Below are 23,332 nucleotides of genomic sequence, written 5' to 3' on the forward strand. Positions count from 1 at the left end.
AATCATAATCCAAGCCCCTACCTTACAGCCTTATTGTGGAGAATTAAATTAATCACATAGGCAGAGGCTGGAGCCTGTATTAAATGTTTGATTTTCAGCTATATCAAACAATAAAAAAGTGGTCAACTGCAGGCACTGTGGCCGATGTCTGCAATTCCAGCACTTTGAGAGGCTGAGGAGGGAGGATCACTTGACTTCAGTAGTTCTAGACCAGCCTGAGCAACACAGGAAAATCCTGTCTCTACAAAAAATAAAAAAAAATTAGCCAGAGGTGGTGGTGCACACCTCTAGTCCCAGTTACTTGGGAAGCTCAGGTGGGAGGATTGTTGAACCTGGGAGTTCGAGGCCGCAATGAGGTATGATTGCACCACTGCACTCCAGCCTGAGGGACAGAGCGAGACCCTGTCTCAAAAATAAAAATAAATAAATAAACAAATAGAGTGGCTAACAGAGGCTCCGAGAGGTGAAGGATCCAGCCTGGATCCAGCCTGCAAGCATTTTCGAGACATTTCCTGAAGCTTCTTAACCCTTCGGAAGCCAGGGAGAAGAGATTCCGAAAGCCAGGTTCTCCTGGGAGGGAGCCTGCTGCTGCACTGCTTTGCTGTTTTAGGGATCTGGCCAACATGGCGAAACCCCATCTCTACTAAAAACACAAACATTAGCTGGGGGATCTGACCTTTGCCAATGCATAATCCTTGCCAAATCAGCCTGCGGTGGCCTGTGATCACAAACAACAGCAACTGGTTCCCTGGTGGAGATGATGGTGCCACCTTTGCTCCAACCCACTCACTCCTGCACTCTGCTCTTCTGTGGATAACAGCACAGCAGTAGGCAGGGCCTCTTTCCGGAGCTTCAAATGCGGCAGAGTGCCCGGCACTTCCCTGCCTCCAGCCATTGGCTGCTGCTGGTCCCCCTCCTCTGGGGCACCCTTTCTCTTTCCCTCTCATTCTCCCTGGCACATAGGGGAATCCCAGAAGAGAATTCATTCTCTGGCTTCTACTGATCCCTCTGAGCTCCCCTCCTAGGTCTCCCCCGCGCCACCCCCTGCCCTGAGGTCCAGGGCCTCTGCACTTACTGCTCACTTTGTTGGAATGCTCATATTCCCCTCTTCCTGTCATTCAAGGATCACTCAAATATCACTTCCTTCTTAGATGCTTTCCCTGACTACCTTTTCTAGACCAGGTTTCCAGTCCCTCCCTGTGACCTCATCCTATTTATGCAGATCCCTATCTGGTGCACTCTTACTCATCTGCTTGTTTATTTCGGCCTCCCCCAGTTGGATGGAAACTGTGTGAGGACAGGGACCTGTCCTGCTCAGAGTGGCATCCCAAGGGCTGCAATTGGTGCCTGGCACACAGCGTTCAGGAAACATCCGTCGACTCAACTGGCTGATGGCTGGGCTTATTATTATTATTATTATTTGAGTTGGAGTCTTGCTCTATCACCCAGGCTGGAGTGCGGTGGTGCAATATTGGCTCACTGCAACCTCCGCCTCCCAGGTTCAAGCAATCCTCCCTGCCTCAGCCTCCCAAGTAGCTGGGATTACAGGTGCCCACCACCATGCCTGGCTAATTTTTGTATTTTTTAGTAGAGATGGGGGTTTCACCATGTTGGCCAGGCTGGTCTTGAACTCCTGACCTCAGATAATCCGCCTGCCTCGACCTCCCAAAATGCTGGGATTACAGGCATGAGCCACTGCGCCTGGCCGTGGGTTTATTATTATAAATGTAAATTTTCTTTCCTCCTAAATCGGCTTGTGAGGATGAAGACCTTTTTCCATGCTTGGCATCGGAATCTAGGGACACTCCTTAGATGGACCACAAGAGTTCAAACCTGTTAAGGAAAAATAAAAAAGAGGTCAAGTCCAACTCTGTCCTCACCAGGCTGTGTGAACTTGGGCAAGTAACCATTTCTTTTTGGGACTCCAATTAGTAAAACAAAGTTCTCATTGGGTGCAGTAGCTCAGGCCCATAATTTCAGCCATTGGGAAGTTGAGGCAGGAAGATCACTTGCAGCCAGGAGTTCAAGACCAGCCTGGGCAATATAGTGAGACCCCGTCTCTTAAAGTAAAAACAACATCACCCCCTCCCCGCCAAGTTCTTAACTCATTTTCTTTTCAAAATCTGATGAAATACTGTGTATCCACAAAATTTTTAAAAAAATGTTAAAACTGGTATAAGCTATAGCTCCCAGTCTCTGCTGGAAAATGAACTTCTGGTTTTGTATATGATCTTAAGGGATCTAACACCTCTCCCCACCAAAGGCCAATGTTGGATTCCACTGAAGCTGATCAGGATTAAAATACATTTTTCCCACTGACCCAGTTTGTCAGCAAAGATTGGAAAGGCACCTACCTCTATTGTGCCCAGTCACATACTGGGAGATTCTGGGTCCCCAAAAGGCCCAAGCCCTGGAATCTGAGGTTCCCAGACTGGGGGCAATAGCAGCCAGTTACTCTCAGCCCCCTGTGGTCAGGACTGGGCTAGCTGAAACAACCTAGATATGAGGTAAAGTACAGCCTGGGATGGGGGCATAGAAAGATTTCTGGAAGAGGGGGTGCTGCAGGGGCTTTGAAGAATGAATAGGAGTTGGTCCCATAGGCAAGAGCATTCCAGCAGAGGGAACAGCTTTCGGGGATTGGGAGAAGGAGGAAAGGTGTGAGAATAAGGGACATTTACACAACATTTTCTTAAGGACAGACGATGTTCATACCCTGCTGGGGCCTTAGGACAACCTTAAGAGAGAAGAAGGAGGAGCACTCCCATTTTACAGTTGAGAAAAATGAAGCACAGAGACGCTAAGCCGTGTACCTGAGGCCACAGGGCTGGTAAGTGTCAGAGCCAGGTCTGGATACTGCCTGCTTCTCCTGAAGGGGAATTCTTATTCACAGAGGGACAAGGTTGCTTTTGATAGGCTGGGGGAGCTGGGGAAAAGGGGAGGGCAGAATCTGATTGGCTGAGGAACTGAAAAATGGAAGCAGTAGGTAAGGTGGGCAGATAAGCAAAGTTTGATTGGCTGGAAAGTAGAATATGGAAGTCTGATTGGCTGAGAGTTAAGAGAGTAGTTTAATAGACTAAGGCAGAGTCTGATTGGCTGAGCGGTTGGAGAGTAGCATTTTATTGATGGAGAGGGCAGAGGGCACAGTCCAATCGGATGAGAAACAGGAGATTGAGGTTTGATTGACTGAGGGATATAAGAGGATTTAAGTGGCTGAGGTGTGGGAGGGTGGAATCTGATTGGCTAGGGGGAACTCGGCATGAAGTTTTCCCGTGGGTGTTAACAATGTCATTTCTCCTCTCCTTCACAAATCCCGTGTCTGTGGGCCCTTGCAGAAGGAGGTGGAGATTAATCTCCGAGGACTGTGGGGAAATGGAGGCAGGTGTGTGTGGAGGAGGGGAGGGAGCTGGGTCACTCCAGGCAAAGGCCAGAGAGGACACCTCCCCAGCCATACCTGCTGAGAAAGAATCTTGTTCTCCACTTCCCATCACGCCTCTGCCAGAGTGACCACTAGGATTTATGGCCCAGAAGGGAGAGGTGTTACCAGTGCCTGGGTAATTCCCAGGGGTGAAGGAGAGGTCCTTCTTACCCCCTCCCCCTCCCCAGCAGAACCCCTTCTCCCCAGTCCTCCCCCTTCCTATGGCACCACAGTCTCCATCTCTCTAGTTTCTGAGGACAAGGACCTCTCCTCCCTCTACCTGCCCAAAGGCATCTTCTCACACCCACTGGGATTTTACTGCTATTGCCTTCCTCCTCCACTGGAGCTTCTCTTCCTTCCCTCCCTCCACCCCCACTCTTCCTGTTTGACTGTTTTAATCTCTTGTCCTTCACCCTCCTCCTTCTCTTCTACTCATTCCATTAAAAACTCCAGCCTAGGCCAGGCAAGGTGGCTCACACCTGTAACCCCAACAGTTTGGGATGCTGAGGCTTGAGCTCAGGGACTCAACATAGTAGGACGCCCATCTCTTCAAAAAAAATAAAAGTAGCTGGGCATGGTGGTGAACGCCTGTAGTTTTGGGTACTTGGGAGGCTGAGACCAGAGGATCGCTTGAGCCCAGGAGGTTGAGGCTGCAGTGGACTATGACTGCACCACTGCCCCCCAGCCTAGATGACAGTGAGACCCTATCTCAAAAATAAAACAGAACCTCCAGCCTAAATGATGCCCAGGCGGAAAACCTTGGAGTTACATCCAGTCTGTCAGCAAATCCCATTAGCTCCACCTTTAATTAAACAAATCACAAATTCCACTACTTTTCACAACTCTCAGTTCCTTCAGGGCGGGGTAGTGAGGAAGCTCTTGCTCCCCCTTTACTCTATTCATGATATTGCCACCTGTTAAAACCTCTTAGAGGACCCTCTGTGGCTCCCACCTTCTTCAGAGTCATAACCTAAATCCTCCCAGTGACCCCCCCACCACCTCCACCCAGGACCTAGACAACCTGCCCTGTCACTTCCCTGCCTTCATCTCCTCCCAGTATCCCCCTCACTTACTCTGCTCCAGCTTCACTGGCCTCTTGGCTGTTCTTTAAAGGCATGGTCCTGCCTCAGGGCCTTTAAACAGGTTGTGCCCGCTGCTTGGAATGCTTTTCCTCCCCTCCCTTAAGATCTCCATTCAAATATCACCTCCTCAGAAAGGGCTTCCCATCTCCTTACCTTGCTGGGTTTTCTTCCACAGCACATATCACATAGAATATGTGCTTTTAATTTATGCGTTTCTGTTTATTCACTGCAGAGCAATGCCTGGCACCATGTGCAAACTTGGCATTTGTTGAATAAATATGTGCTGTGTGACAGCTGGGGCTGGGGACAAGATAGAGAATGAGAAAGACCCCTTCTACCTGCTTGGAACTTACAGCCCTATCCAGGGCTAAACAAATCATTCTAAGAGCCAGATGAGGTGGCTCATGCCTGTAATACCAGCACTTTGGGAGGCTAAGGTGGGCGGATCACCTGAGGTCAGGAGTTCGAAACCAGCCTGACCAAACCAGCCTGACCAACATGGAGGAAACCCTGTCTCTACTAAAAATACAAAATTAGCCGGGCATGGTCATGCATGCCTGTAATCCCAGCTACTTGAGAGGCTGAGGCAGGAGAATGGCTTGAACTAGGGTGATGGGGGTTGCAGTGAGCCGAGGTTGCACATTGCACTCCAGCCTGGGTAGTAAAAGCAAAAGTCTGACCCAAAACAAAAAACAAAACAAAACAAATAAACAGACAAAATAGACCAGGCGCAGTGGCTCACTCCTGTAATCCCAGTACTTTGGGAGGCTGAGGTGGGCCTTGAGGTCAGGAGTTTGAGACCAGCCTGGCCAACATGGTGAAACCCTGTCCCTACTGAAAATACAAAAATTAGCAGGGCAGGTGCCTATAGTCCCAGCTACTCGGAAGGCTGAGGCAGGAGAACCGCTTGAACCCAGGAAGCAGAAGTTGCAGTGAGCTGAGATGGCGCTATTGCACTCCAGCCTGGTGACAGAGCAAGACTTCTTCAAAAAAGAAAAAGAAAAAGAATCATTCCAAGAGCTATTTTGCTGGGACCGAGGATACACAGGGGCTGTGGCTGCATTGAGTACAGGCTTGAATGGAGCCCAGTGACTGGGGAAGCCCTCAGAAAAAATGGCCGGTAAGTAGGAGTTAGTTGGGTGGGTGAGAGGAAGATAATTCCAAGCAGAGGGAAGAGCACGTGCATAGAGTTTAAAGTTGGAGAGATGATCTCGATGGGTTTGGCAAAAATGGTCCCAAGTGGCTTGTGTGTGGATGGGGAGAAGGAAAGTGGCCAGCACATGTTAGAAGGGGCCATTTAACACCCAGCTTGCCTCTCACCTTTGAATTGCTTTCTTTCTTTCCTTTCTTTCTTTCTTTTTTTTTTTTTTTTTTTTTTTTTTGAGACTTTTGTTCCTGGGCTGGAGTGCAGTGGTGCTATCTCTGCTTACTGCAACCTCCGCCTCCTGGGTTCAAAAAATTCTCCTGCCTCAGCCTCCCAAGTAGCTGGGATTACAGGCATGTGCCACCATGCCCGGCTAATTTTGTATTTTTAGTAGAGACAGGGTTTCTCCATGTTGGTCAGGCTGGTCTCCAACTCCCAACCTCAGGGGATCCACCGACACTCTCTCTCTCTTTCTACATATATATATATATATATATGTAAAATTGTCAAAAAGGTACAAAATTACAAATAGAGGCCAGGCGTGGTGGCTCATGCCTGTAATCCCAGCACTTTGGGAGGCTGAGGCGGGCAGATCACTTGAGGCCAGTTCGAGACCAGGCTGGTCAACATGGTGAAACCCTGTCTCTACTAAAAATACTAAAAAATTAGCTGGGCAGGTGTCACAGGCCTGTAATCCCAGCCACTTGGGAGGCTGAGGGATGAGAATTGTTGAACCCAGGAGTTGGAGGTTGCAGTGAGCTGAGATCATGCCACTGGACTCCATCCTTGGTGACAGAGGAGAGACTGTCTCAAAAAAAAAAATTGACGTGAAATTCACGTAACATAAAAATAACCCTATGAAGTGTACAATTCAGTGACATTTTAGTGCATTCATAGTGTTAGGCAACCATTACCTTTATCTAGCCCCAAAACATTTTTGTCACCCCAAAAGGAGGTCCTATAACCACTCCCCCTGGGTATGGGATTCTCTCTCCATCCTCCTTCCCCAGTTCCCTTGGCAACCGCTACTCTACCTTCTGTCTCCGTGAATTTACTTAGTCTGAATATTTCCTATAAATGGAATAATAACACTGTGGGACCTATTGCGTCTGATTTCTTTCACTCAGCACAATGTTTACGAGACTCATCTACATTGCAGCATGGATCAGGACTTTATTTTTATTTTTATTTTTTTCAGATGGAGTCTCACTCTGTTGCCTAGGCTGGAGTTCGGTGGCGCGATCTCGGCTGACTGCAGCCTCTGCCTCCCGGGTTCAAGCCATTCCCCTGCCTCAGCCTCCAGAGTAGCTGGGACTACAGTTGCCCACCACCATACCTGGCTAATTTTTTGTATTTTAATAGAGATGGGGTTTCACCATGTTGACCAGGCTGGCTTGACCTCCTGACCCTTAGGTGATCTACCTGCCTCAGCCTCCCAAAGTGCTGGGATTACAGGCATGAGATATTGTGACTGGCCTTTATGTCTTTTTTTATGACTGTGTAATATTCTGTTGCATGGATGGACCACAATTTGTTTATCCATTCATCTGTTGGTAGAATTTGGGTTTTTCCCACGTTTGGCTATCATAAATAGTGCTATCCTGAGTACTCCTCTACAATTACATATGTGAGTACCTGTTCTTCCTTCCTTTCCTTTCCCTTCCTCCCTCCCTCCCTCCCTTTCTTCTTTCTTTCCTTCTCTCTCTCTCTCTCTCTCTTTTTTTGAGACAGGATCTTATTCTGTAGCCAGGATGGCGTGCGGTGGTGCAATCTCAGCTCACTGTAATCTCAGCCTATCAGGCTTAAGCTATCTTCCCACCACAGCCTCACAAGTATCTGGGACTACAGGTACGCACCACCACAGCCAGCTAATTTTCTATATTTTGTAGAGACGAAGTCTTGCCATGTTGTTGCCCAGGCTAGTCTGGAACTCCTGGGCTCAAGTGATGCTCTCTTACCTTAGCCTCCCAAAGTGCTGAGATCCTAGCTGTAAGCCGCTGTACCTGGCAGGTACTTGTTTTCAGTTATTGTGGGTATATACCTAGGAGTGGAATATCTGGGTCACATGGTAATTCTGATTAACTTTTTGAGAAATTCCGAAACTGTTTTCCACCGCGACTGAACCATTTTACGTCGCCATCAGCAGAGTGCGGCGAGATCCCTCTTCTTATCTTTGGCCCCCTGCCATGACCTGACCTGTCCATTCCCAGACAGCTTTCTCCTACCATTTCCCCTGTCCAGCCACGGTCTCCACTTCCTCCCCTCCCACTTTAACCTCACCCCACTGAGACCTTGGCTGTGTCAGGCTGAGGGTGCCGGTGGCGTGGGAACCACACAGCTCTAGACCCTGGGTTCCTTGACATCTAGGTGCAAGTGATGGTGCCTGTTACTGCTCTTCTGCAAACTCCAGCTCCAGCTCCAACTCCGTGCCGCTGCCTGTCCTCTCTCTAAATGTAGCTGTGATCTCTGAGGTCAGGAGTTCGAGACCAGCCTGGCCAACATGGCGAAACCCTGTCTCTACTAAAAAGACAAAAGTTAGCCCGGTGTGGTGGTGTGATCCTGTAAGCCCAGCTACTAAGGAGGCTGAGGCAGGAGAATTGCTTGAACCTGGGAGCTGAAGGTTGCAGTGAGCCAAGATCATGCTGCTGTACTCCAGCCTGGGTAACAGAGCAGAATTCCATCTCATTAAAAAAAAAAAAAAAAAAAAAAGGCTAGGGTGGCGGCTCATACCTGTAATCCCAGCACTTTGGGAGGTCAAGGTGGGTGGATCACCTGAGGTCAGAAATTTGAGACCAGCCTGGCCAACATGGTGAAACCCCATCTCTAGTAAAAATACAAAAATTAGCTGGGCATGGTATTGTACGCCTGTAGTCCCAGCTACTTGGGAGGTTGAGGCAGGAGAATCACTTGAAGCTGTGGAGTGGAGGTTACAGTGAGCTGAAATCATGCCACTGCACTTCAGCCTGGGCAACAGAATGACACAGTGAGACTCTGTCTTAAAAAATAAAAAAAGGCTGGGTGCAGTGCCTCACGCCTGTAATCCCAACACTTTGGGAGGCCGAGGCAGGTGGATCACAAGGTCAGGAGTTTGAGACCAGCCTGGCCAACATGGTGAAACCCCTTCTCTACTAAAAATACAAAAATTAGCTAGGGGTGGTGGTGCGTGCCTGTAGTCCCAGCTACTAGGGAGGCTGAGGCAAGAGAATCGCTTGAACCCGGGAGGCAGAAGTTACAGTGAGCTGAGATCGCGCCACTTAACTCCAGCTGGGACCACAGAGTGACAGAGAGAAGCTTGGCCAAAAACAAACAAGGCAGCACTTTTGCCCTCCCCTCCTCTTCTCCGCCCACCTCCCTCCGGAGTGATCTCACTGACCTACTCCCCTACCATTCACCATCTTCTCAAGGCAGGTGACTCACAGATGCACTTCTCAGGAGGTACCCTCACGCTGAGCCCAGCTGCCTCCTGGCTGTCTCCCTGAATGTTGCCCCATGGACCTTTTAGACTGAAGGTGACCCACAGTTTCCCAATCTTAGCACTGTCAACATTTGAGTCTGGACCATTCTTCAGGGGTGGGGTGTTCTGTGCATTGCAGGATGTTGAATAGCGTCTCTGGCCTTCACCCACTAGATGCCAGCTGCACCGCCCCCCAATCTTCCCCGCCCCTACCCCCACCCCCCACCCAGCAGTGTGACCTCTTGATATTGCTAAATATTCCCCGGCAGAAAACTCTTCTCTACCAGGACGGCCCCAATCAAACTGCAAACTCTGATGTTTGTCCAGCCTGTGCTCTGTGCCAAGAGTGGGGCTGAACATCACCTCATCACATGGGCTTCTCCTGAACTTCATCCACAGGGGGATGGAGGCTCAGAACAGTTACGTGACTTGCTCAAGGCCTCACATCCACGAAGCCCACTCTTAGCCCCTCCAGGCCCTTTGGCTTACTCCTTCCTCCTGGTCTGCAGCTCTCTGAGAGCAGAGAAGCTGGGCGGATACCTTATTCTCCTTCTCTCTTCTCTAGAACCCTGATAATCTCTGGGACCCCATCCCTAACCCTTTCCTGGGTCTCAGCTTCCCCCACCCATTGTCTCTGTCCCCTTCAGCCACTGGAGGGGTCCCTCTCAAACTTCACTCTGTGTGAATCTCAGCATTTTCCAAAGTGCTTCCAGTAAGCTCCGCCTTAGCCAGAATTCTTGGCAAAACAAAATTCATATTTCTAAAACAATAGGCTTTAATGATATGTTATGAATAAAAATTAATAAAAATAAGCTCTTCCTCAGAAGTAAATAAAAATTAAAGACATAAATAATTTTTTTTTTTAAAAAAAAGCTCTATGAGCTGGGAGAATGGCTTGAGCCCAGGAGTTTGAGACCAGCCTGGGCAACATAGTGAGACCCCCTCTCTAAAAAAATAGAAAAAAAATTGGCTGGGTGTGGTGACATGTGTCTGTAGCCCCAACTACTCAGGAGGCTGAAGCAGGAGGATGGCTTGAGCCCAGGAGTCACCCCAGCCTGGATGACAGAGTGGGACCAATCAATTAACAGGGGGCACATCCCCTACTCAGGCCACCATTCATGGCTCCCCATTGCCCACCACACCAAGACCCAGCCACTTAAGCTGACTTTCACAGTCAACTCCTGCCTCCCTCCAGCCTCCACACCTGTCACACCACAAGGCCAGGGAAAGCCACCTGCCATGTCATACCTTCCAGTTTCTCTGTGCTGGAGCCCTACCCACTCTCTCGTACCTGTTGAAATCCAACCTCTCCCTGCAGCCCCAGCTCAAATGACACATCCTTCACGTCGCCTTCCGTGACCTCACGTCTGCTTCCTCCAAGCAGCAAAACTTCAGTTACGTGTGTCTCCTCTTCTTCACCTGGAAACATGCCTCGCTCCTCCCACGCCCTCTTCCCAGGGGCCCAGCACCAGGTGAGAGAGTATTATCGGAAAAAAGAGGGATAAGGAAGGCTTCTGAGTTTACCAGCTGCTGGGGCAAGTGGAGATTCTTGTCTTCTCATCTGTCTGCCCACTCGCTCAGGTCAGCCACACATCCACCCACCAACCCAGGAGGACAGACACATCCAGAGGCGGAGCTGACTGGACACATCTGGAACAGATGGGCTTGCCAAGGACAACATCCTGGCCAGATGCTCAAGGTGTCGGGCAGTGGGTGGGGAGGAGTGGGGCAGGGGGAGCAGAACCAGTCTGGTGTTATTTGTTGAGGCTGGAGGTCTTCCTGGTGGAACAGGCTGCTGGAGGCTGCAGAGCCTCCAGGGGTGTGTGTGTTGTGGAGGCGGGGGACGACAGGTTAGGTTCAGGATCCAGACAGAGGGGAAGGGCTGGTTCCCAAGGGCTGGGGGAGCCAGAGAATTCCTGAGGGCTCCAGAGGAGGCTTCTGTGGGGGTTAGTGGGGTGATGGTTTAGGGATTGCTTTCCAAGCTTGGGAGCAAACCCGGGAGTAGGGGCCATGAGGGATGCTGGTGTGGGAGGAGTGTGGTCCAGAGCAGTCCCTGATGGTTTGGGACTTCAGTCTGTCTCTCTCCATCTCTCCGTCTCAGTCTCAGTCTCTCTCTCCGTCTCTCTCCACTCCTTCACACGCCTATTTCTTGTTCCCTCGTTTTCTGGGGGCAGCCCTGGCGTCCCCGCCAAGAGCCCTCCGGGGGCCCGGGGCGGGGTGTCGGGGGGCGGAACCCCTTGGCGCAGTCGGGCGGGGTTAAAGGGCTGGGCCTCGCGACGGTGAGGTCAGATCCCAGGTAGTGGCGCCAGCAGATCCGGATCCAGGACGGGAGGCTGAGACCAACTGGTGAGTGCGCGCGAGGTGGAGGCTGTAACCTGAGCGCCGCCGCGGCGCTGCGCTGTAACCCGAGGCTCGCTGGGCTCAGTACCGTTGGGGCGAGGGCGAAGGACTGCGCTCGTGGAGGCAGGAGGGGCGCAGCCGGCCGTGGGGACTCCCTCAGGACCCAGGACGGGGCTGCTTGCCCGGCACAGTTGCAGGGAGAGGGGCACGTGGGTGTGTCCCTGACGTTGCTGCATTTGTGCCTGTGTGTGTGTGTGTGTGTGTGTGTGTGTGTGTGTGTGTATGCGCGCGCGCTTTGGAGTCCCTAGGCGCATCCTTTGGGTGTCTGTGATCGGGAGGGAGCCTCCAGAAGACCCCTTTCGTGGTCAGGGCATCCCAGATGGGTTCAAGCCCTGCCCTGGGACGCCTCTTTGGGGCTGAATGGGGATTTACTTAAGGATTTCACCACTGCACACTGTCTTGAAGGGGATGCTGTACATTCAACCTATAGATTAGGCTTTCGGTCCAGCTGCCATCAGGGACCCTCTGCCCATCCATGCCAGACTCAGAGCCCCTCTATGAAAAGACGATGTTCTTCTGGCCCTGAGAGTTGGCTCTGAGGGTTGAGTGACATCCTGCGGTTGGTCCCAGGTGATGTCCATCTGGTAGATGCTGGAAGGATGGTGCTTTCTGATCTCCCAGGGGCCTGGACCAGCCTGGGTATGAAGGTGGCTGAGGCTAGCCACCTGGGGAGTTTCGGGCTGGAGGGGCCCAGGCTCAGGGCATCTCATCTGTTTCATCTGCCTGCTCACCCCTCATGCATGCACTCATTTTGTGTCTGTCACCACCCCATAGGCAAAAGGAGATGGACAGGGCTGGCTGTGTACCCGAAATTCCTCCTTCCCTGTACCTCTTGCCCTACCCCCTACTTCTGGGTCCTGGAGCGGTGCCCAGCTAGGACTGGGAGCATCAAACTCCTCCCTGAGTAACTCTAAACCCCAAAGAGGAGGAACCTCCCTGGATCCCCTCTACCACCTTCATTTTACAGGCAAGGAAATGAGGCCCAGAGAAAGAAGCCTGTGCCCCTGGACACCCAGTGCCCAGTGGGAGAGCTGGGATTTGAACAAACAAGCCCTGTTTGACCCCAAAGTCACCGGCCACTGTCCAGTGGCCCCGGCATCACCAAATAGCCCAGCTTGGGTTTCTGAACAGTAACATTAACTCTGGGCTGGTGTCTGGTGATGACCCGGGTTGGTGTCCACAGAGGGGCTTGGATGACTGGGGAGGCATTCAGGGAATGGGACCCACCTCTCCTTTTTCTTTTTTCTTTCTTTCCTTTCCTCGTCCTCCTCTTCTCCCCCTCTTCTGCTTCCTCCTCTTCCTCCTCTTCCACCTCCTTCTTTCTTCTTTCTTCTTTTTTGTTGTCAAGACAGGGTCTCACTCTGTCACCCAGGCAGGAGTGCAGTGGCATAATCATAGCTCACTGCAGCATTGACCTCCTGGGCTCAAGCGATCCTCCTACCTCAGCTTCCTGAGTATCTAGGACTATCAACATGCATCATCACACCTGGCTATTTTTTTTTTTGTATTTTTAGTAGAGATAGGGTTTCACCATGTTGCCCAGGCTGGTCTCGAACTCCTGGACTCAAGCAATCCACCTGCCTCAGCCTCCCAAAGTGCTGGGATTACAGGCATGAGTCACTACGCCTGGCCCTTCTCTCTTTGTTGACAAACCTTGGACCTGATTCTCCAAACTTCAGATGGCCAGGTCACAATAATAAACATGATGGCAGCACCAACAGCAATGACAGGTATCATTGGTCAAAGGCTTACTGTGTGCCTGGAAGTGAACACTTTGTAAATGTTGCATTGTCATTGCAGCCCTGTGAGGAGGGTAAATAGGGCTTCTGTCTTAATGGATGAAGAAATCAAGGCTTAGAGAGGTGCAGACACTTACCCGGGGTCACACAACGAAGAGGCAGAGCTTTATATCTTTTCCAAGGCTCATGTCCAGATGTGGCCACATTTGGGATGGTGGGCAGACAATGATAGCCCTGCAATGGTCTAGATTACTAGTGGTTTTGAAATATCTTTTTCTGCAAGGATTCCCTTTGGGCCAAGGAAATTGTTAGCAAAAGGTTCAAATATGATCAAAGCTGCAATGGGAGTATCTCCTTTACCCCATTTGCCAACTTGGCTCTGCCCTCATTAGTCATAAATGACTCAGAAGCTTTCTCAGAACTTCAGAAATTTGGCTGAGTGGAGACTCCAAAAGACCTAGAAGCCAGGCTGGGCATGGTGATTCACGCCTGTAATCCTAGCACTTTGGGAGGCTGAGGCTGGAGGATGGTTTGAGCCCAGGAGTTTGAGACCAGTCTGAGCAATAAAGGGAGACCCTATATTAAGTTTTTTTTTTAGATGGAATTTCGCTATTTTTGCCCAGGCTGGGGTGCGATGGCATGATCTCTGCTCACCAAAACCTCCGCCTCCCAGGTTAAAGCGATTCTCTTGCCTCAGCCTCCTAAGTAGCTGGGATTATAGGCATGTGCCACCATGCCTGGCTATTTTTGTATTTTTGGTAGAGACAGGGTTTGTCCATGTTGGTCAGACTGGTCTCGAACTCCTGATCTCAGGTGATTGCCTTGCGTCAGCCTCCCAAAGTGTTGGGATTACAGATGTGAGCCACCGCACCTGGCTGACCCTATATTAATTTTTTTTATAAAAAATTCAAAAAATTAGCTGAGCATGGTGGCAGGTGCCTGTAGTCCCAGCTACTTAGGAGGCTGAGGTGGGAGGATCACTTAAGCCCAGGAAAGGGAGGTTGCAGTGAGCCTGGATCACACTACTGCACTCCAGCCTCCTGGGTGATAGAGCAGGACCCCGTCTAAAAAAAAAAAAAAAAAAAAAAAAAAACAAGCTAGAAGGCCCCTCTCAGCTCAGGCCTTCTGGGCTCTGGTACTTTGGGGGAATATGTGAGTCTCTGGGGTAAGCCAGCCCTACGATGTGAAGGAAGTCAAGGTGGTACCATGAATCAGTTGGGACAGGGGCAGGCTGCCTTGACTGTAGGCTTGGAGTGAAAAGGAGAGCTGGAATGTGGGGTGATAGGGCCAGCATTGGGGTGCTCTTCTGCCAGGCTCCTGGCCGCCCCAGCCCCTGCAGTTCAAGAAGAGGCATGTATCTGGTACCTGGCGTCGGCCCTGGTCCCTGCCCTGTATTTCTTCTTGGGAGCCCACACACCTTGTATAACGAGTCCTCAGCTGGTGCATGGCCAGGCCAACCTGACAAACCAGCGCTCCCTGGGCGTGGGCCAGTCACTGGCTTTGCCACCGCCAGAGCATGCAGGCCCCAGCAAGGCGGGGCCGCCTCTGCCAACGCAGGCCTGCTGGATGAGATTGGGGCTGGTATAGAGAGGGAGCGGGCATGCCAGCCACCCACAGCATTCTGAGGGTGCCACCTTTGAATTGCTCTCGCTTCTATCAACTAGTAATAACAGGAGGAGTCATCATGGCTAACATTTTGTGTGCTAAGTGACAAGGTCTTTCCATGCTTATGTGCCTATTTCACCAAGCTGTCCCAAACAACCTTAGGGGGCAGGTCCTGTTATTATCAACCCATTTCACAGATTGGCAAAGGGAGGCTGATGGCAGGGTCTGAGTTCACCCAAGGCTGCTAACCTAGGAAATAGGAGAGCTGAGATTTGAACCCAGGCCTGTTTGAGTCAAAAGTGTACATTAAATTAAATTAAATTAGTTTTTTTGTTTTGTTTTGTTTTGTTTTGTTTTGTTTTGTTTTGAGACAGATTCTTACTCTGTGGCTCATGCTCTTGTGTAGTGGTGTGATTTTGGCTCATTGCTGCCTCCGCCACAGCCTCCGAAGTAGCTGGGACTACAGGTGGCTGCCACCATGCCTGGCTCATTTTTGTATTTTTAGTAGACAGGATTTTACCACGTTGGCTAGGATGGTCTCGATCTCTTGACTTCGTGATCCACCCGCCTCAGCCTCCCAAAATTCTGGGATCATAGGCTTGAGCCACTGTACCCAACCAACTAATGAATTTTTATAATTGATTAATTTTTTGAATGGGTGGCATGTGCTCATGGTATAGGAATCAAAAGACCTAGAAGAGTCGACAGTAAACTGAATTTTCCCTTCCACCCCTGCCCTGAGTTCTTTCAGGTCCTTTCCAGAGGCTGCCACCATTTCTCATGGGTCCTCAAACTTTCTCTCTCTCTTTTTTTTTATTATTACCATTTGTTAGTGACAAACACTAAGTTTTCCTTACATTCCATGGGGAGAAAAATTCCAGTATAAATGATGAATGGAAGCAGTACTTAACTCGCAGGGCTACCAGGCTTTCCATACGGACCACACACAGAGCCTCAGTGCACGCACTTCTGTGTACAGAAACAGAGCATCAAAAGCAACACAGCTGTATAGAAAAACAGACCTCATGGAGATGTAATTAACAGTATCAAGCATTCTGGAAAATCAGTCTGCGGGTTTATAAGGACTACATGGAGATTATATCCTATAGTGTTGTGAAAGCTAAGTCCTCAAGAGCCATAAGTATAGACCTTTCTTTAGCCTTTTTAAAGAATATATATATTTTTGAGACAGAGTCTAGCTCTGTTGCCCAGGTTGGAGGCTGAGGCAGGAGAATTGCTTGAACCCAGGAGGCGGAGGTTGCAGTGAGCCGAGATAGTGCCATAGCACTTCAGTCTGGGTGACAGAGCAAGACTCCGTCTCAAAAAAAAAAGGAAATCTTCCAGCTCTCTTTAAGGGTTACTGGGAAGATGGAGTGAATGATGGTGGAAATCATCACATATAGCAGGTGCTGGGTGATTCTTTGGAGAGTAATCGAGGGGAGGTGGCTGATTGTGGTGCAAAAGAGTGGACCATCAAGGCAGCGCTGGGGTTGGAGGATGAGGAGCTGGTGTCTGCAGACCTGGGGAAAGGCATGTGGATGGAGGGAACAGAATGTGCGAAGGCTCTGAGACAGGAACTAGCTTGGCCTGTGGCAGGAGTGGGCTGGAGTGTCCCAAGGTGAGCAAGTGATGGGGGACAGGGCTAGAGGCACCAACCGGGATGGGCCATGCAGGTTGTTGTGGTCCATGCTAAAAAGTCTAAATTTAGCCAGATGAGGTGGCTCATGCCTGGAATCTCAGCACTTTGGATAGCTGAGGTGAGAGGATTGCCTGAGGCCCGGAGTTCAAGACCAGCCTGGACAATATAGTCAGATCCCATCTCTACCCAAAATCTAAAATTAGCCGGGCATGGTGGTACCTTCCTGTAGTCTCAGATACTGGGGAAGCTGAGGTGGGAGGATCTCTTGAGCTCAGGAGTTTGTGGCTGCAGTGCGCTATAATTGCACCACTGCATTTCTGCCTGGGTGACACAGCAAGACCCTGTCTCTAAAAGAAAAACCATGACAACAAAAGAGTCTAAATTTCATTTAGAGCAAAGAGGGGAGCCATGGGAGAATTTTGAGCAGGGGAAGTTAGTGGTCTGATTTAATTTGAGGAAGATCCCGCTGGCTGTGTGTGCAGAATGGACTTCTTGCAGGGAGAAAGGGTGGAACTCTAGGAATCAGTGGGAAGGGGCCACTGCAGTGCTGGCCTGATGTGGGTTGGGATGACAGGGATGGAGCAGGATGAATGGGTTCGGAAGATGTTTAGGGTGGACCACTAGCAGGACCTGGCAACAGACTGGATGTGGCTGAAAGGGGGAGGAAGAGGGTGAGGTGAATCTGAGAGTCTAGGAGACGCTCCCAGGGAGATGTTCAGGAGCTGGCTGGACCTAGCAGTGCTGGACATTGAGACAGGGGAATCGCATTTGAGATAGGATTGCTGAGACCACAGGAGGGGAGGGATCCTCAGGATGTGGGCACAGAGGAAAGGGGAGATGATGCGGCTTTAAGGAGCCCCAACATTTACAAACTGGGTGCAGAAAGAAGGGCTCAAGGCCGGGCGCGGTGGCTCACACCTGTAGTCCCAGAACTTTGGGAGGCTGAGGTAGACAGATCACCTGAGGTCAGGAGTTTGAGACCGGCCTGACCAACGTGGAGAAACCCTGTCTCTACTGAAAAATCAAAATTAGCCAGGCATGGTGGTGGGCACCCATAATCCGAGCTACTCAGGAGGCTGAGGAGGGAGAATCACTTGAACCTGGGAGGCGGAGGTTGCAGCAAGCTGAGATCATGCCATTGCACTCCAGCCTGGGCAACAAGAGCAAAACTGTCTCAAAAAAAGAAAGAAAGAAAGAAAAGATAAAGAAAGAAGGGCTCAAACCACACTGAGAAGGGGATTTTTTTTTTTTTTTTTTGGACAGAGTTTCACTCTGTTGCCCAGGCTGGAGTGCAATGGCACAATCTCTGCAGCTCACTGCAACCTCCACCTCCCAGGCTCAAGTGACTCTCCTGCCTCAGCCTCCAGAGTAGCTGGGACTACAGGCACTCACCACCGTGCCTGGCTAATGTTTGTATTTTTGCTAGAGATGGGATTTCGCCATGCTGGCCATGTTGGTCTTGAACTCTTGGCCTCAAGAGATCCACCTGCCTCGGCCTCCCAAAGTACTGGTATTACAGGCATGAGCCACAGTGCCCAGCCAGAGGAGGGGACTTTTTGAGGCTGAAGTGGAGGATGGGCAGGGGCGAGTTCCTGAAGGGCTTTGGATGCCAGGCTGAGGGGAGTAGGGAGTCAGGGAGGGTGTTAGAGCATGGGAGTCGCAGGCCCTTAGAAAGGGGATTGTGGTGGCTGGGATGGGAGCTAAACTGTATCCAGGTGGCTCCTGGGGGTGGATGTGATGATGCATGTGACCCCTGTTGGCTGAATATGTTGACTCCCTCTCAGCACTTTTGGGCTTGCCAGGATGGTAATACCCACTCCACTCCCCTGACTGGGCTGCAGGCAGAAAAGGTCATACTGGTGTGTACCCAGAGATCATCTGTTTATAGTCACCCCCAGGTACAAATGGGGAAACTGAGGACCAGGCCTCATAGCCAGACAGTAAGGAGGCAGAAATAGAAACCAGATGTTTATGGTGTATCTCTCTCTCTCTCTCTCTCTCTCTCTCTCTCTGTGTGTGTGTGTGTGTGTGTGTGCATGCACAAATACATTCATGCATTTAGTAAGAAAGTCACTTTCCTTTTTTTTTAATAGACAGGGTCTCACCGGGCACAGTGATATGTGCCTATAGTCCCAGTTACGCAGGAGGCTGAGGCTGGAGGACCTCTTGAGTCCAGGAGTTCTGTGCTGTAGTGCTCTGTGGTAATCGGGTGTCTACTAAGTTTGGCATCAATATGGTGACTTCTCGGGAGCAGGGGACCACCAGGTTGCCTAAGGAGGGGTGAACCGGCCCAGGTTAGAAACAGAGTAGGTCAGAACTCTCATGCTGATCAGTAGTGGGATCGCACCTGTGAATAGCCACCGCACTCCAGCCTGGACAACATAGCAAGACCCCGTCTCTAAAAAAAAAAAAAAAAAAAGAGAGAGAGAGACAGGGTCTCACAGTCTCACCCAGGCAGGGGTGCAATGGTGTGATCATGGCTAACTGCAGCCTTGACCTGGGCTCAAGCAGTCTTCCCACCTGGGACTAGAAGGCACATGCCACTATGCCTGGCTAATTTTTAATTTTTTTGCTAGAGATGGGGGTCTCACTATGTTGCCCAGGCTGGCCTGGAACTCCTGGCCTCAAGCCATCCTCTCGCCTTGGCCTCCCAAAGTGCTGGAATGACACAGGGGAGCCACCATGACTGGCCCCCTTTCTTTCAAGTTCCTCACTTAAGTCTCTGCTCTGAGACACCTCCTCCAAGAAGCCCTCCTGGGCCACCTTGTCTAAAAGGATTGTTCTCCAATCCCTTAACCTGTATATGAGTTTCCTGTGGCTGCTGTAACAAAATGACCACAAACTCGGTGGCTGAAGACAACACACATTTATTCACTCACAGTGCTAGAGGCCAGAAGTCTGAAATCCAAGTATTGGCTGTACTCTTTCTGAAGGCTCTGTGGGAGGGTCTCTTCCTTGCCTCTTTCAGCTTCTGGTGGTTCCTTGGCTCATGGACACATCACTTGAGTCTCTGTCTCTATCCTCATGTGGCCTTCTCCTCTTCTGCCTGTCAAATCTCCCTCTGCTTCTTTTTTTTTTTGAGACAAGGTCTCATTTTGTCACCCAGGCTGCAGTGTAGTGGTGTGATCTTGGCTCACTGCAACCTCCGCCTTCCAGGTTTAAGTGATTATCTCCCCTCAGCCTCCTAAGTAGCTAAGACTACAGGCACCTGCCACCACACCCGGCTAATTTTTGTATATTTAGTAGAGATGGGTTTTCGCCATGTTGGCCAAGTTGGTCTTGAACTCCTGACCTCAAGTGATTGCCCACCTCGGCCTCCCAAAGTGCTGGGATTACAGGCGTGAGCCACCACATGCAGCTTGCTTCCTTCTTATTAGGGAACTTCGGTTACATTTAAGTTCCACCTGGAGAACGTAGGATCATCTCCCCAGCTTAAGATTCTTAACTTGGCCAAATGCAGTTGCTCATGCCTGTAATCCCAGCATTTTGGGAGCCTGAGGCAGGAGGGTCACTTGAGGCCAGCAGTTCGAGGCCAGCCTGGGCAACATAGTGACACCCACCCCATCTCAACAAAAATTAAAAAAATTAGTTGGAGCGATGGCATGTGCCTGTAGTCCCAGCTACTCAGGAGGCCGAGGCGGGAGGATTGCTTGAGCCCAGGAGGCCGAGGCTGCAGTGAGCTGCGTTTTTGTGTCACTGTACTCCAGCCTGACTGATAGAGCAAGACCTTGCCTCAGCAACAAAAATCCTCAACTTATTCGCATCTTAAAGACTCTGGCATATGAAGTCACATTCACAGGTTCTAAAGATTAGGAAGTAGGGCTGGGTGTTGTGGCTCACGCCTGTAATCCCAGCACTTTGGGAGGCTGAGGCAGGTGGACCATCTGAGGTCAGGAGTTCAAGACCAGCCTGGCCAACATGGTGAAACCCAGTCTCTACTAAAAATACAAAAATTAGCCAGGCGTGGTGGTGGGTGCCTGTAACTCCAGCTACTCTGGAGGCTGAGGCAGGAGAATTGCTTGAACCCCGGAGGTGGAGGTTGCAGTGAGCGGAGATCACACCATTGCACTCCAGCCTGGGCTACAGAGCAAGACTCTATCTGCCACCCCTGCCCCCACACCCAGAAAAAAGAAAAAAAAAGAGTACTTAAAGTTTCTAATTAATAGTAGTTATCACTCGCTGGCTTCCCCAGCATTGCTAGGGATAATCATTACCCATCAAGTTGGCATGGAAATAAATACCACTGCCCGGTGCCATGGGTCACTCCTCTAATCCCAGCACTTTGAGAGGTTGAAATGGGAGGAATGCTTAACATCAGGAGTTCAAAACCAGGCTGGGCAATACAGTAAGACACCATGTCTACCAAAAATTTTAAAAGCTAGCTGGGTGTGGCAGTGCACGCCTGTAGTTCTAGCTACTCAGGAGGCTGAGGTGGAAGAATCCCCTGAACCCAGGAGTTCAAGGCTGCAGTGGGTTATGATCGTGTCCCTGTACTCCAGCCTGAGCAACAGAGCGAGACCCTATCTCAAAAGAAAAAAAGGGAAATAAATACTCACAGTTGCTTCCTACGGAGCTTGTCACCTGGAGTTGCCCATGTGAGAAGCAGCCCAGTTGCCCATGAGCATCTCGAGTTTGGAGCTTCTGCCTGGGACTTGTGACTTGGAGCTCCTTGTACTTCCCTTTGGGAAGTTGCTTCCTCCTCACCCCTACTCCTACTCTGGGCTTTCCAAAGGAAATATCACCTACACCAGGCAGTCTGTATTTTTTTCAAAGATGGGATCTTGCTGTGTTGACCAGGCTGGAGCGCAGGGTCTGTTCATAGGTGTGAACATAGAGCACTACAGCCTCGAACTCCTGGGCTCAAGTGATCCTCTTGCCTCAGCCTCCCTAGTGGATGAAATTACAGGTGCTGACACAGTGCCTGGTTTTGTATTTTTAAAAATTTTAAATGTGGTGAAATACATATAACATAAAATTTACCATCTAACCATTTTTTTCTCTTTCTTTTTTTTTTTTTTTTGAGATAGAATCTCACTCTGTCACTCAGGCTGGGGTGCAGTGGCGCCATCTCAGCTCACTGCAACCTCTACCTCCCTAGTTCAAGCCATTCTCCTGCCTCAGCATGCCACCACACCCAGCTAATTTTTGTATTTTTAGTAGAAACTGGGTTTCACCATATTGGCCAGGCTGATCTCGAACTCCTGACCTGAGGTGATCCATCTGCCTCAGCCTCCCAAAGTGCTGGGATTACAGACATGAGCCTCTGAACCTGGCCATCTTAGCCATTTTTAAATGTACAGTTCAGTGGCATGAAGCAAATTCACAGTGTTGTGCAGCCGTCCCTACCATCTGTCTCTAGAATTTTCTCATCCTCCCAAACTGAAACTCCATCCCCATAAAACACTAATTCCCCATTCTCCTTCCCCACCACACCTGGAAACCCCTATTTGACTTTATGTTTGTATGAATTTGACTACTTCAGGGACCTCATACAAGTGGAATCATACAGTATACGTCCTTTTGTGATCGGCTTATTTCACTGAGCAGGATGCCCTCAAGGTTCACCCCTGTTGCAGCATTTGTCAGAATCTCTTTCCTTTTGGCCAGATGAGGTGGCTCAAGCCTGGAATCCTAGCACTTTGGGAGGCCGAAGTGGGCAGATCACGAGGTCACGAGTTTGAGACCAGCCTGACCAACATGGTGAAACTCTGTCTCTATTAAGAATACAAAAATTAGCCAGGCATGGTGGCTTGTGCCTGTAATTCCAGCTATTCAGGAAGCTAAGGCAGGAGAATCATTTGAAACCAGGAGGTGAAAGTTGTAGTGAGTCAAGATCACAGAATTTCCTTCGTTTTGAAGGCTGAATAATATTCCATTATATGGATGGATCCTATTTTGTTTATTCATTCATTTGTTGATAAACACTTGGTTTACTTCCACCTTTTTTTTTTTTTTTGAGACAGAGTCTTGCTCTATTGTCCAGACTGGAGGGCAGTGGCTCAATCTTGGCTCACTGCAACCTCTGCCTCCTGGGTTCAAGTGATTCCTGGGCCTCAGCCTCCCCAGTAGCTGTGATTACAGGTGCCCGCCACCACACCTGGCTGATATATTTGTACAATATTTGTACACAAATTCAATTGTATACAAATACAAATATCATATTGTATACAAATGTAATATTTGTATTGTATTTTTAGTAAAGACGGGGTTTCGCCATGTTGGCCAGGCTGATCTCAAACTCCTGACCTCAGGTCATCTGCCCCCCTCAGCCTCCCAAAGTGCTGGGATTACATGCATAAGCCACTGTACCCAGTGGCTCACGTTTTAGTGATTATCACTCCTCCTCTGAACATGAGTGGGCAAATATCTCTTAGAGATGCTGGTTTCAATTCTTTGGGGTGTATACCCATAAGTAGAAAGGATGGATTAATAGGGTAATTCTATGTTTAATTTTAAATTTAATTTTTTTAAGAGACAGGATTTCCCTGTCACCCAAGCTGGAGTGCAGCGGCATAATCATAGCTCACTGCAAACTCAAACACCTGGGCTCAAGCAATCTTCCCACCTCAGCCTCCCAAGTAGCTGGGACCACAGCTGTGCATCACCATGTCTAGCTTGTTTAATCATAAAAGAAACCACCAGTGACTGCAGTGGCTCATACCTGTAATGCCAGCACTTTGGGAGGTCGAGGTGGGTGGATCACCTGAGGTCAGGAGTTTGAGACCAGCCTGGCCAACATGGTAAAACCGTGTCTCTACCAAAAGTACAAAGATTAGCCGGGTGTGGTGGCATGTGCCTGTAGTCCTAGCTACTTGGGAGGCTGAGGCACGAGAATCGCTTGAACCTGGAAGGCG

The 23,332-nt window shown here is 49.9% G+C and overlaps 1 protein-coding gene across 1 annotated transcript in view; it reads left to right on the forward strand.

Annotated features, from left to right (window-relative positions):
• The first annotated feature begins 11,379 nt into the window (after window positions 1-11,379).
• CYP4F22 (cytochrome P450 family 4 subfamily F member 22) overlaps window positions 11,380-23,332 on the forward strand; it is a 44,551-nt gene continuing 32,598 nt past the window's right edge. Inside the window, exon 1 of the mRNA XM_003944829.4 lies at window positions 11,380-11,441. The gene's annotated coding sequence lies outside the window, so the exon portion shown is untranslated. The remainder of the gene's footprint in view (window positions 11,442-23,332) is intronic.

Source organism: Saimiri boliviensis, chromosome 14, assembly GCF_048565385.1.
Source record: "Saimiri boliviensis isolate mSaiBol1 chromosome 14, mSaiBol1.pri, whole genome shotgun sequence".
Classification (NCBI taxonomy): domain Eukaryota; kingdom Metazoa; phylum Chordata; class Mammalia; order Primates; family Cebidae; genus Saimiri; species Saimiri boliviensis.